The sequence below is a fragment of the Rhinopithecus roxellana genome, chromosome 11 (genome assembly GCF_007565055.1).
Source record: "Rhinopithecus roxellana isolate Shanxi Qingling chromosome 11, ASM756505v1, whole genome shotgun sequence".
Lineage (NCBI taxonomy): Eukaryota > Metazoa > Chordata > Mammalia > Primates > Cercopithecidae > Rhinopithecus > Rhinopithecus roxellana.
In genome coordinates, this window is record NC_044559.1 from 84018301 (window position 1) to 84025441 (window position 7141).

The window sequence follows — 7141 nt, forward strand, 5'->3', positions numbered from 1 at the left end:
GTTCGAGCCTGTGGGGGCGCAGCCCTCACCTCGCTCTTTTTGGCATCTCTAACTGCACTTATCAGCAGGGATGACTTTGATTTGTATAATATAAGAAAAAAGCAGCTCAATAAAAATGCACTTGGTTCTGTGTCTTTACACGAGCGGCTAACAAATTAGCACAAGGGAAGCTTTCGCAAACGAGAGATTAAATTTCCTTGTTTATGTTGGAAATCTCCCTCGGTCTCTGTCAGCAAATGCGCTATAACATTCTTTCCGTGCTGGGCAGCTTTCAGTTCGTTTGTTATTTTTATTTCTTTTGTTCTTGCTATTAGGCTTCAGAGTGACCATCTCTGTGGGGTGGATAGAAACTCTTGTCTGGGTTTAGGGAAGGCTTCCTGGGAGGTGGGGGGGTGGGGGTGGGGGTGGGAGTGGAAGGTCGAGAGGATTGTCAGACAACCGACAGGATGCTCAGTGCCAGGAGTGGAGTTGGAGTGGAGTTTATTTTTTCTAAGCATAAGTATGCCCCAAACATTGCATGGGATGTACTTATACTAAAAAAAAGTACCCTTGTTTATCTGAAATTCAAATGGGACTGAGGGCCTGTGTGTTTATTTGTTTAATTCAGGGAGCCACAGAGCCCCTTTGGTGAGCGGAGGAAGGACCTGTGGGGCTGAGACATTCCCAGGGCTGTAGGGAGGGAGCTGCTCTTCCCATTGTCTTTTTCTTTCCCTAGACAGAAAGAAGACTAGCGTTTTTTTTTTTAAATTTAAATTATTTTTTGTATTTTTTTTTTTGTGGGGACAGGGTCTTGCTGTTGCTCAGGCTGCTCCCAAACTCTTAGCTTCAAGAAATCCTCTCACCTTGGCCTCCCAAAGTTTTAGGATTACAGGCATGAACCACTGCACCTGGCCTTAGACTAGGTTTTAACTCAAAGCTGCCACTTACTTGTTTTAGGGACCAGGTGGGAACAGTGGGTCATTGCCTTGGGCACAAACCCAGTAACAAAGATAAATAATATTTGAATGCAACATAAGAAAAATTGGAAAACGAACACTTCCATCTTTATTTAAAAATGTCATAATTTGTTCATCATGAATCTTTGGTGCGGTGGCATGCACCTGTAATCCTAGTTATTTGTAAGTCTGAGGCAGGAAGATTGCTTGAGCCCGGGAGTGCAAGGTTGTAGTGAGCTGCGATTGTGCCACTGCACTCCAGACTGGGCGACAGAGTAAGACCCCAACTAGAAAAACAAAAAAGCTCCAATGTTATATTAGTCGATTGTTGTATGTGGACGAGGTAAACATTTTTTAGCAATACAAATACTTGGAATCTTTAGTGTGATAGTTTTGTTTGTATTTGTGTTCTGTGATATTTAGAAATCCTGGATAGCTATGGTTTATGCATTCAACTCATGGTTGGTGCACACAAACCCAGTGTTTTAGACTTGCCACATGGAATAAATGGAGCCAAATGTCAGTCAGTTATATCACCCATTTGGCTGAGAAAGACATGCGCTGTTCACATAATAATCAGTGTACACAACACACACGCATGTGCACACACACGCATACATTCTCTCTCTCTCTGCCTCCAATACATAAAGATTTAAAAGCAGAGATTAGGCTACTCTGGGCACTTATCCTAAAAAGTGTAAGTACCACCCTATGGGGTAGTCCTGCTCTGCGAGGACTAAAAATAACTTTATTTTTATAAAAATAAAAAAGCAACCAATATACATAAATACAAAATAAAAGTAGAGATTAGAAGAATAAAAGTATGGGGGGGAGCTTAAGAAAGTGGGTGAGGGATGCTTAAAAAATACAGAAGAAAGAAAACTTGGGACAGCATTGGCATTAGTTGAATGAATGAATGGAATGAATGAATGCAATGAATGAATGAGGGAGGGAGGGAAGAAACAAAGACAGCCCTGGGCTCCATGAAGCACATGGCAAGGAATACGATGTGGGGGTAGATCCCGGTGGAGCCAGGCAGTGATCGCTGGATAGCCTCTCCTCTGCTGGGTGGTGGCTGAAGCTCTCCCAACCCCTAGCCCAGTGCTCCGGTAGTGGTGAAAAACTCGCATTCTAGTTACTGCCTTTATTTTTGCATCATTTAATACCTCATGGTATTCTGAAGAAAAGTGACCAACTGCCCCATTTAGAAATTAGAGCTATCTCAAAAATAAATCCGATGTACAGCAGTTTAGCAGATTATGTGGGTTGAATTTAGAAGTTTGTAAATGTACAAGAGTAGGAGTCTCTTAATGAACAATTTCACCTAGATGAGTTTATCCTGAGAAAATCTTGAATTTGAGCAGAGAGTAACTGACATGGATGTTTTCTGTAGAGTTGTTTCCAGCAGCAAAGACTGCACACTACCTAAACACAATAATTGAATTGTCAACTAAATTATGAAACAATTTTACAATGAAATTGTGTATAGTAATTAAACAGTCACATTGTAAAACAATATTTAACAATGTGGGGAAATGTCCATTTCATAGATTGTTAGATGAAGATATTACATAAGAATGAATGAAATATGATAATTAAAAAACATTATCATGTATCTATGCATATCATCTATCTAATTATATATAATCTTTATATACATCTAGTCTACATAGAATTGTGTGAAAAGTGATACAAAGGAAAGAAAAACCTAGGTTCTATGAAAACATGTTGACAGCAGCAGTTTCATTGGATGGTGGGATTTTAGATGATTTCATTTTCCTCCTTCACAGTTTTTACTGTTTTTGTTTTTTGTAATGAACTTGTTACTTTCACAGTTATAGATAAATTAAAAGCATTCACTTTTGAAGGAAAAAATCCAGATTATAAAATAATTATGTGGAAAATGGTCTTACCACATGTGTAGCTATGTATGTCTGTCATGCCTAAAAAAATGGATCATAAATAAATGTAACAAAATGTATACAGTTTCCACAAGTGATAAAATTGCAGGTGATAAATACTTTTTGTGTATTTTACAATTGTTTTGGCCAAAAACATGTAATACTTTGGAAAGCAGAAAGAAAATACAATAAAAAGAATTGGCCAGGCGCAGTGACTCATGCTATAATCCCAGCACTTTGGGAGACCAAGGTGGGTGGATCACCTGAGGTCAGGAGTTCGAGACCAGCCTGGCCAACATGGTGAAACTCCGTCTCTACTAAAAATACAAAAATTAACCAGGTGTGGTAGTGGGCGCCTATAATCCCAGCTACTCAGGAAGCAGGAGAATCGCTTGAACCTGGAAGGCAGAGGTTGCAGTAAGCCGAGATTGCGCCATTGCACTCTAGCCTGGGTGACAGGAGTGAAACTCTGTCTCAAAAAAAAAAAAAAAAAAAAAAAAGAAAAAGAAAAAAGAGAAAGTACAATAAAAGGAATTTATGAGTAACCTCTGGAAAAAGGAGGGTATTTAAATTACATGTAATAATATTCTTTCAGTATCTTTTCGTGAAAGATGCTTAAGATGCATTTTCTTTCTTTTTTGAATAGAGTCTCACTCTGTCGCCCAAGCTGGAGTGCAGTGGTGTAATCACGACTCCCAACAGTCTCAACCTCCTGGGCTCAAATGACTTTCCCGCCTCAGTCTCTCAAGTATCTGGGACTACAGTTGTGTGCCACTACGCCCAGTTATTTTTTTTTTGTTGCATTTTTTGTAGAGAAGGAATTTCTGCATGTTGCCCAGGCTGGTCTTGAGCTCTTGGGCTCAAGTGATCCACCCGCCTGGGCCTCCCAAAGTGCTAGGATTACAGGCATGAGCCACTGTGCCCTGCCTTAAGACGCAATTTCAAATGAAAGTTACTTACAAGAGATAATGCAAACTCTTGGAGTTATTCTTACGCATGGATCACTGCAGACACTTCTGCTTACTGCCTTTCTGCCAGGTGTTTCTCCGTCTCATAGATAGCGTCGAGATAAATTTTCTGAAGCACACAGATATAATTATGCCACATCCCTGTTCAAAAACCTATCGATTCCTGTTACGATCAGAATAAACTCCAGCCTTTTTTTGCCCATCGTGAAGTTCCTTCACTGTCCTGTGGCAATCTGTTTTCCTGTCTATCCTTCCAGACTCCACAATATTCATGGATTCATCAACCCATATTTAATGAATTCTTATTAAGTGTAGGACACCATGCGAGGTGCTGACATACATAGTTTGTTCTCGTCGAACTAGACAACTCAGCTTTCTCATCTGTGATTTGTGGTTAGTCATCTCTGTGTTTTCTCTTAGGCTGTTTTCTTTTTACCAATGTTCTTTCTTCCACTTCAGCTTTTCAAATTCCACCCTTTCTGTGAGTCCCAGCCCAGGGGCCACCTACTAGTTCCAGGTGGTGATGGCTATATTTTTCTGAAGAATTCCTTCTTTGTACATTTCTTACAGCTCTCCTCACACACTGTATTTTACTCCAGCAGGCAGAGATTTTGAGTCACACAGGGACTAACCTGCTTGGGCCAGGGCAGGGCTGGGGGATGGCTGGGTGGAGATGGGGAGCGAATATCAGAATTGTGGTGGGCAGGACCTATGGTGGTTTAAAACAGACTATTAAAAATAACCATTACCAGGCCGGGCACGACGGCTCAGGCCTGTAATCCCAGCACTTTAGGAGGCCAAGGTGGGTGGATTGCCTGAGGTCAGGAGTTCAAGACCAGCCTGGCCAACATGGTGAAACCCCGTCTCTACTAAAAATACAAAAATTAGCCGGTCGTGGTGGCGGGCGCCTATAATTCCAGCTACTTGGGAGGCTGAGGCAGGAGAATTGCTTGAACCCTGGAGTGGAGGTTGCAGTGAGCTGAGATTATGCTACTGCACTCCAGCCTGGGTGGCAGAGCAAGACTCTGTCTCAAAAAAAGAAAAAAAAAAAAAAAAAAAATAGTAAAAGAGAAAAAATTACCTCCTGTTTATTTTTTAGGTTAGTATGACATTTATTTGGACCTTTAAAATGACAGTATCAAAAGGGGCATGGATTAAAAATGGTGAGCCACAGTGCTTGACGGGATTGTGTGAGTGTCTCTATAGCTGCTGATTGAATGAATGAATATAAAAGAATACCTGAAAATTACTTTCTCCACCAGTTGCAGTGGCTCACGCCTGTAATCCCACCACTTTGGGAAGCTGAGGCCAGTGGATAACAAGGTCAAGGGTTCGAGGCCAGCCTGGCCAACATGGTGAAACTCTGTCTCTACTAAAAATACAAAAAATAGCCGGGCATTGTGGCGCACGCCTGTAATCCCAGCTACTTGGAAGGCTGAGGTGGAGAACTGCTTGAACCCGGGAGGCAGAGGTTGCAGTGAGCCAAGATCATACCACTGCATTCCAGCCTGGGTGACACAGATTCAAACCATTGGATTTGGTAACTTCTTCTGTGAGAACAGCCACTCTAATCTATACTCTTATCTCTGGACATCTGTAACTTCAGACCAATCAAACCATAAGCACATCCAACCAATCAGAACCCAGGAGATCCCTGATGCCCACCACGGGGTCACTCAGAAGGTTGTTTATGCAACCATCAGAGTGCAGTAAGCAGATTGTAGAGCACTGATGTGGCCCTGTGTCAACAACACATCTTAGTGCTTATCAGCACTTTCAAGAATCTCCGGCTTTCTTCTGCTGTGTTATTAGTAGTCCATCTTGTCCCCATATTTGTTAGTGTTCCATTGCCTTGATTTTTTCCTACCATCTAAACTTCAGGACAATGTGTCTAAGCCACAGGAGCTATCCACATGGTAAAAGCGATTGATCATTAATTAATTGTAATAAAAATATTGTGCCTGCTTAAAAAACAAGGTAAGTGGAATTTATTTAAGAATTTGAGCGCTGCAGTGTTTCCAGTTTCAAGATGGCCGCCTGAGCTGTTTAGTGAAACTTCTTCCACCTTTCTCCATCCCTCTACGTGTTTTTTTTTTTTTTTTCTGAACCTGGATGTGACGTATGAAAGGACTGGACGGAAATAGAATCAAAGGCATTCTAAAATGGCTGACCGTACACTGAAGGATGCACACAGCATTGGCTGCACCAACCCTCAATATCTGGTGGAAAAGATCATTCAAATGCGAATGTATGAGTCCAAGTACTGGACAGAAGAGTGCTTTGGACTTATGGCTGAATTTACAGTCGATAAAGCTATGGAGTTAATGTTTGTGGGTGGCGTCTATGGTGGCAACATAAAACCAACACCCTTTCTGTGTTTAATCTTGAAGATGCTTCAAGTTCAATCCAAGAAAGGTATCATTGTAGAGTTTATCAAAAATGAAGATTTCAAGTATGTTTGCGTGTTGGGGGCACTTTACACGAGGCTGACGGGCACTGCCATCGATTGCTATTAAGTACTTGAAGCCTTTGTACAATGACTATGGAAAAGTCAAGAGCCAGAACCAAAATGGGGGTTTGAATTGATGCATGTAGGTGAGTTTACGGATGAACTAGTGCTCAGTGAGAGAGTCTGTGATATCATTCTGCCCTGGCTACAGAAACGCTAGGTATTAGAGGAAGCTGAGCAGCTGGAGCCTCGAGTTAGTGCTCTGGAAGAGGACGTGGACAGCGTGGGGTCCAGTGAAAAGGAAGAAGAGGAGGATGAGAAGTCGGAAAGAGTGCCATCACCTGATCACCGCCGGAGAAGCTACGGAGACTTGGACAAGCCCCGTCGCTCTCCCACACTGCCCTACAGAAGGAGCAGAAGTCTGTCTCCCAGAAGGCGGAATCAATCTCCCAAAAGGAGAAGCCTCTTCCCCCGCCGAGAAAGGCATCGGAGCAAGATTCCCCCGCCGAGAAAGGCATCGGAGCAAGAGTCCCAGACATCACCGCAGCAGATTCTGAGATAGGCGGCACAGATCCTGTTCCAAGTCCTCAGGTTCTCACCGTAGTCACAGATACAGGAGTCACTCAAAGTCTCCCGAAAGGTCTAGGAAGAGTCACAGGAAGAGTTGGAGAGGGAATGAGTAATGGACTCAGTTTGGTTTTAGTCCACATAGGCTCCTGTGGGTATGAGAATATCTGTCTATGTGGAAGGATTAGGATCTCCCCAGGCAGCTATATTTTAGTTTTTTCTTATCACGTTTCTCAACCTTTATTTTCAATGAAGGAGGTGCTGACTTTTGTATCTCTCTTTAATCATAATCAACAACAGTTTCTGACCCAACTAATTTTG

General features: G+C 42.2%; 1 pseudogene; it reads left to right on the forward strand.

Moving 5' to 3' along the window:
- Positions 1 to 5966: 5966 nt before the first annotated feature.
- LOC104682670 lies at positions 5967 to 6936 on the forward strand (annotated as a pseudogene).
- The last annotated feature ends 205 nt before the right edge of the window (positions 6937 to 7141 follow it).